The following is a 7843-nucleotide window of genomic DNA, read 5'->3' on the forward strand; positions in this document are numbered from 1 at the left end:
GGAAGGACATAGGGAAGAGGTGGCTATGTGGAGGAAGTGGGAGGAGAGTTGTTGCATTGTGGGAGATTATAGTCAATGTCATGAAACAAAATGTATGTGAAATGCTGTATGGAAGATGAATTTGCTCTGTAAACTTTCACCCAAATCCCAATAAAATTAAAAAAAAAAAAGAAAATAGTCAACTAGTTACATCTTCATTCAAGACTTCCTATACCTCCAAGCTAGCCTACGTATCACAAGGACACCAGCAAGTTAGCACCAAGATGCCACACTGATTAGGCAGAAACCAACCCAAGGCCCAGGCCCAGACCCCCACAGGGAGTGGACAGTGTGATCTTGAACATATCTTGTTTAGTATGTTTGTTAAGGAATGGGTTTGAGCTCCAATTATAGTTTGTTGTTGTAGTAAACTGCTGTTGAGTTGACTCCAATACATGGTGGCTGTATATACAACAGAATGAAATGATGACTGGTCCTGTGTCATTCTCAGTATGTTTGAGTTCATCATTGTGGCAACTGTGCCAATTCATCCTACTGAGTGTCTCCCTTGACCTCATTGGCCCTCTACTTCACCCAATATGATGCTATTCTCCAGCAATTCATTGTCCTGATGACATGTCCAAAGTGAGTGAGTTGGACAGCATTCTGCTGGGATCCACAAGGTTTTCATTGGCTAATATTTGGTGGTAGATCACCAGGCTTTTCCTCTAGTTTGTCTTAGTCTGGGAGCTCTGCTAAAACCTGTCCACCATGATGTTTGAGATATCAATGGCAAAACTTCCAGAATCACTGCAACATGCAAGCCAACACAGTACAACAAACTGATAGACAGGTGCTGGAAACAATTTGCCATTGAGTCGATTCTGATTCATGGCGACTCCATGTGCATCAGAGTAGAACTGTGCTTTGTAGGGCTTTCAATGGCTGATTTTTCAGAAGTAGATCACCAGGTCTCTCTTCTGAGGCAATTCTTGGGGACATTAGAACCTCTAACCTTTCAGTTAGCAGCTGAGCATGTTAACTGTTCCCGATACCCAAAGACTCCAATTATAGTTTAGACACCTTATAATTAGTGTTGATAGCTTGTGAATTTTGCATTTTAGGCTTGTTAAAAACATTATTACCCTTCCCACAGGAGAGGAGCTTGCCTTCCCATATTTCCTCTGAACCAGTGTAACCTAGGACTCAAAGGCATGGGCTTCAGTCTGCTGAGGAATAACAATGATGGCTCAGTGCTCTCTCATCTAAATAATCATTGTGCATTTGGATTGCACATTTTCTTTCAAATTGGAGATGCAAGTTAGTCTCCCACTAACAAAACACTTTCTTCATCCTACACTGAATCCCTTAGCAAATCCTCAAATATCTTTGCAAATCTCAAAGATATTAAGACATTTAACTTTTTTTTTTTCTCATTTAGACCTTTGAAGTGTGCTGTGACTAGAATAATTACCAAGCTAAAACCTGTCGACTGCATAAAAAATTAAGGAAACTGCCTGTCACCCTGGTAGCAGGCTGATAACTAATTACTTATAGATTTTAAGTCAAATTTGAGAAAGATAAATATTTAAATAAAATGTATAATCGTTTAGAAATACCACTACATGTTTTGTAATCACTATCTTGAAAGGAATCATTGTTCTGATAGTGCATTCCATCATCTCTGAAGGGTCAGGCCACCGTTTCAGCAGGAGAGAGGGGAGATGTTGGATTGTGCTTATATATTTGCACATATGTGTATTGTGGTTTACATGTTTTAATAAAGATATTAAAGGGTGATGTGATGGTTGGAAATATTGAGCTCTGATTAGAAGATCCTAATTTATCACAGGAGTTCCTGGGTGATACAAAGAGTTAATACACTTGGCTGCTAACCAAAAGGATGGAAGTTCAAATCTACTCAAAGGTGCCTCAGAAGAAAGACTGGGAATCTATTTTCAGAAAATCAGCCATTGAAAACCTGATGGAGCACAGTTCTTGACACACACGGGGCACCATGAGCTGGAATTGACTCAATGGGCAAGTGATTTATCACAGGAGCTTTTGGCTCATCAGTCAAAGATGTGCCCAGGTCTGCTCTTGCTGAGGAGGAAGGGGTACCTCCCAGAATACCCCAAAGCCAGGACTGAGGCTTTGCTGAAGCCCTGCTGGAGTATGGGCCTATCCTGGAAGGAGATGGAAGGAATAGAGAGGACTGAGGGCCAGTCCCTGTTTGGCAATTGACAAACCCATCCACCCACCGTTTTCCCTCCTAGCCTTCCTCTAATTTCTGGATCTTTACTCATTCCCTTTTTCTTTATTTAATTAAAAAACAAACATACATTTATTGTGCTTTAGGTGAAAGTTTACATAGCAAAATTAGTTGTCTATTCAATAATTCATACATAATTTGTTCTGTGACATTGGTTGCACTCCCCACAATGTGTCAGCAATCTCCCCATTTCCTCCCTGGGTTCCATTTCCATTTATCTATTTTCCCTGTCCCTCCCTGCCTTCTCATCTTTGTTTTTAGGCATAGTTTGCTCTTTTGGTCTCATATAGTTGACTTTTCTAAGGAGCATTAAATGAATGTTATTGTTTAATTTATAGGTCAGTCTACTATTTGGTTGAGAGATGACTTCTGGGATGGGTTTCAGTTCCACACTAGAAGGGTGACTTAGACTTTCGGCTTTCAGCCTAGAGGAGGCTAAGGTGCAACTTTTTTCGGTCGTCCGGCATCTAGGTTCATCCGACACCAGCCGCCTCTGCTATGCCACCCAAGTTCGACCCCAACGAGATCAAAGTCATGTACCTGAGGCGCACCGGTGGGGAAGTTGGTGCCACATCTGCTCTGGACCCCAAGATCAGTCCTCTGGGTCTGTCTCCAAAAAAAGTTGGTGATGACATTGCCAAGGCAACTGGTGACTGCAAGGGACTAAGGATTACCATGAAACTGACCATTCAGAACAGACAAGCTCAGATTGAGGTGGTGCCTCTGCCCTGATCATCAAAGCCCTTAAGGAACCACTCAGAGGCAGGAAGAAGCAGAAAAATACTAAGCATAGTGGAAATATCACTTTCGATGAGATTGTCAGCATTGCCCGTCAGATGCAACACCCATCTTTAGCCAGAGAACTCTCTGGAACTATTAAAGGGATCCTGGGGACTGCCCAGTCTGTGGGCTGCACTGTTGATGGTCATCACCCTCATGACATCATAGATGACATCAACAGCAGTGCTGTGGAATGCCCAGCTAGCTGAAAATTAAAAAAAGTAATTTCAATAAAGGATCATTTGGTAACAAAAAAAAATAAAGGTGACTTAGGATAATAGTTTCAGAAGTTTCTCCAGTCTCTATCAGACTAGTAAGTCTGATCTTTTTTTATGAGTGTGAGTTTTGTTCTACATTTTTCTCCCATTTTAAACATTCTATTTTGTCCCTGGTCAGAATGGTCACTAGTGGTAGCCAGGTATCATCTAGCTCTGGTCTCAGGCTAGTAGAAGCTGTGGTTCATGTGGGCCATTGGTCCTTTGGATTAAATTCTTGAGTCTTTTGTTTTCTTCACTCTCCTTTGCTTCTTGTGGGAAGAGACCAATAGCTGTATCACAGAAGGCCTTCTGAAAGCTTTTAAGAACCCAGATGCTACTCAGCAAATTAGGATATATGTACTATGTTATGCCAAGTAATCTAAATATCCTTCAAGATATTTAATGTTTAAAGACTCTTCACCTGAATTTGTTCTCTTTCTATTAACCATTTGAAATTAAATTGCAGGCATCACCACACCTCAGCCTTAATCTTCAGCATGTAGCTCCAGAATTAAGGTCATTCTTCTATGAAACCATCACATCACACTGACATCTAGGAAAATTAACATTCACTCAAAACATAATATCATTTCCCAATGGATCCTAAAATGTCTTTTGTAGTTTTTTTTTTTTTTCTTTCCAGTCAAGCATATGAATGAAGCTCACCCATGACATTTGGCTGTTAAGTTATTTTGGTGTCTTACCTCTAGAACAATCTGCCTACCACTTTTGTTTTTCATGACATTGCTAGCTGTCTGATAAGATATCCCACATTCTGGATTTGTCTGATTATCTCATCATGATTAGATTTTTATATCACATGGGATGCTGTTGATATTTCTTATTGCTTTCTATCAGAAAGCATATCACCTCAGGTTCCACCATGGGTGATGTTTGATGGCTTGGTTAAGAAAGGGTCTGCCAGTTCCTGCCATGCAGCCATCTATTACCCCTTGGTAACTTAGCCACCATCACAGAGAGTGTTTCAATATCTGTCTTGCTGTATAACACTGTCAGTGATAGATAATGTCTATATGCCTACAAGGAAGACCAGTTAATACTACTATTATTCAAATTTACACACCAACCACTAAAGCCAATGATGAGTAAATTGAAGATTTCTACCAACTTCTGCAGTCTGAAATTGACCAAACATGCAATGAAGATGTGTTGATTATCACTGGTGACTGGAATGCAAATGTTGGAAACAAAGAAGCATTACCAGTTATTGGAAAATATGGCCTTAATGACAGAAATAATGCTGGAGATTGCATGACAGAATTTTGCAAGACCAATGAGTTTTTCATTGCAAATACCTTTTTTCAACAACATAAGCAATGACTATACACATGGATCTTACCAGATGGAATACAGGAATCAGATTGATGACATCTGTGGCAAGAGGTAATGGAAAAGTTCAATATCTTCAGCCAAAACAAGTCCAGGAGTTGATTGTGGAATAAATCACCAACTTCCCAGATGCATGTTCAAGTTGAAGTTGAAGATAGTTAACACAAGTCCACAAGAGCCAAAATATGACCTTGATAATATCCCTCCTGAATTTAAAGGCCATTTAAAGAATAGATTTGATGACTTGAACACAAGGACCGAAAACCAGAGCAATTGTGGGATGACATCAAAAATATCATCCATGAATAAAGCAAGAGGTCATTAAAAAGAAAAGAAATGAAGGAAAGACCAAAATGGATGTCAGAAGAGACTCTGAAACTTGCCTTAAGGGAGAGTAGCTAAAGCAAAGGGAAGAAATGACAAGATAAAAGAGCTGAACAGAAGATTACAAAGAGCAGCTCGAGCAAACCAAGTCAATTACTATAATGAAATGTGCAAAGAGCTGAAGTTAGAAATCAAAAGGGAATAATACACTCAGCATTTCTCAAGCTAAAAGAACTGAAGAGGAAATTTAAGCCTTGAGTCACCATATTGAAAGATTCTATGGGCAAAATATTGAATGATGCAGGAAGCATCAAAGATGATGGAAGGAATACACAGAGTCACTGTACCAAAAAGAATTGGTCGATTTAATCCATTTCAGGAGAAGGCATATGATGAAGAATCAATGATATTGAAGGAAGAAGTCAAAGCTGCACTGAAGGAATTGGCAAAGAACAAGGCTGCAGGAATTGATGGAATACCCATTGAGATGTTTCAACAAACCGATGCCACACTGGAGGCACTCACTTGGTCATCCCAAAAGACTTGGAAGACAGCTACCTGGCCAACTGACTGGAAGAGATCCATATTTGTATCAATTCCAAAGAAAGGTGATCCCATAGAATGTGGAAATTGTCAAACAATATCATTAATATCACATGTAAGTAAAATCTTACTGAAGATAATTAAAAAATAGGTGCAGCAGTATATTGATAGAGAACTTCCAGAAATGCAAGCTGGATTCAGAAGAGGACATGGAGGGATATCATTGTTGATGTCAGACGGATCTTGACTGAAAGCAAAGAATACCAGAAAGATGTTTACTTATGTTTTATTGCCTATGCAAAAGCATTCAATTGTGTGGATCATAACAAATTGTGTATAACATTGAGAAGAATGGGAATTCCAGAGCACTTGATTGTACTCATGAGGAACCTGTACATAGATTAGGAGGCTGTCATTCTAACAGAACAAGGGGGTACTGCATGATTCAAAATCAAGAAGGGAGTGTATCAAGGTTGTATCCTTTTACCATACTTATTCAACTTGTATGCTGAGCAAATAATCCAAGAAGCTGTACTATATGAAGAACAACGTAGCATCAGGATAGCAGGAAGACTCATTAAGAATCTGAGATATGCAGATGACATGACTTTGCTTGCTGAAAGTGAGGATGACTTGAAGCATTTACTGATGAAGATTAAAGACTACGTCTGCATTATGGATTATACTTCAATATAAAGAAAACAAAAATCCTCACAACTGGTCCAATAAATAGCTTCATGGTGCATGGAGAAAAGATTGAAGTTGTCAAGGATTTCATATTACTTGGTTCTACAATCAACACCAATGGAAGCAGCATTCAAGACATCAGACCATGTATTGCATTGAGGAAATCTGCTGGAGAAGACCTCTTTCAAGTGATGAAGAGCAGAGATGTCCCCTTGAAGACTAAGGTGTGCCTAACTCAAGCCATGGTATTTTCAACCACCTCTTATGCATGTGAGAGCTGGATAATGAATAAGGAAAACCAAAGAAAAGTTGAATTGTGGTATTAGAGAAGAATGCTAAGAGTAACAAGGTCTGCTAAGAAGACTAACAAATCTGTCCCACAGCAAGTGCAGCCAGAATGCCCCTTGGAAGCAAGAACAGCCACACTTAGTTTCAGCTACTTCGGTCATGTTGTCAGAAGGAACCATTCCCTGGAGAAGGATATCATGGTTGGTAAAGTGGAAGGTCAATGAAGAAGGGGAAGCCCCTCAAAGAGATGGATAAACACAGTGGCTGCAACAATGGGCTAAGGTATAGCAAGGATCATGAGGCTGGCACAGGACTGGGCAATACTTTATTTTGCTGTGCACAGGGTCACTACAAGTCAGAGACAACTTGACAGTACCTAACAACAACAACTTAGTAATCTGTGGGGTGATGATTTTAAGTCCATGTGAATATCCTGTTCTCTAATTACCTTTTGTTTTTATCAAACAGCTTATTATCCCTTTATTATCTTGATCTGAATGAATTATTACATTACAGTTACAGAATGGTGATTCTCTCATTCTATTATTTTTTCTAGGTTTATTAGTTGGCTGTCTTGGTTTTCTAATGCTGCCATAACAGAAGTAAAAGTGGATGGCTTTAACAAACAGGACTTTATTCTCTTACAGTTTAGGAGGGCAGAATCCCAAGTTCAAAGTGCCAGGTCTAGGGCCTGGGTAAAGGCCCCTTGACCTTGAGCTTCAGCTCTCCCTCTTATTCCAGGCCCACTGAAACTGGAGGCTTCTCATAACTCATGCAGCTGCTGGTTGCTGAGGCTGATGAACCAAGGTCACAGTGGCACAATCCCACCAAGATCAGCAGGCAACATAGCAGGCCATGACTTCAAGTCCAGGAACTGGAGATGAAGAGTTGGTCAAACGCAGGATCCAATGTATCAAAAAGCAAGAGACCTTTCTCAAAGTTCTTCCATATAACTGGAAGCAGGCCACAACCCAAAGGCTGCTCCCTTTTCACTGATTAATATCTCATATCAGATTCCACAACAGAGGTGATTAAAATCTCATCACGGGGTATAACTACATCCAGCTGCCAAACCACTCAAAACCATGGCACAGCCAAGTTGACAGGCAACCTTAACTACCACACTGGCATTCTAAAGAAAAAAGAAATTTTCTACCTCACCTCCCTTTTATTTCCTCCTCTCCCATCTCCTCTCTCTCTCTCTTCACTATAGACTTACTAATTTTTTTTCAGTGAGTTAATATCCATTACTGACATCTTTCTTTCTGATGCTCTAATTGTCTCAAATTTGTGCAGTGGGACCCTCTTCCAGCTGGGCCTTGTGTCTTTTCTAAGTGCCCCACTTATATTTTAAGTTCTCCTT

General features: G+C 40.0%; 1 pseudogene; it reads left to right on the plus strand.

Annotated features, from left to right (window-relative positions):
• Positions 1 to 2671: 2671 nt before the first annotated feature.
• Positions 2672 to 3240, plus strand: LOC103194349 (annotated as a pseudogene).
• The last annotated feature ends 4603 nt before the right edge of the window (positions 3241 to 7843 follow it).

The sequence above is a fragment of the Orycteropus afer genome, unplaced genomic scaffold (genome assembly GCF_000298275.1).
Source record: "Orycteropus afer afer isolate SDZICR_OR568_19922 unplaced genomic scaffold, OryAfe1.0 scaffold00004, whole genome shotgun sequence".
Lineage (NCBI taxonomy): Eukaryota > Metazoa > Chordata > Mammalia > Tubulidentata > Orycteropodidae > Orycteropus > Orycteropus afer.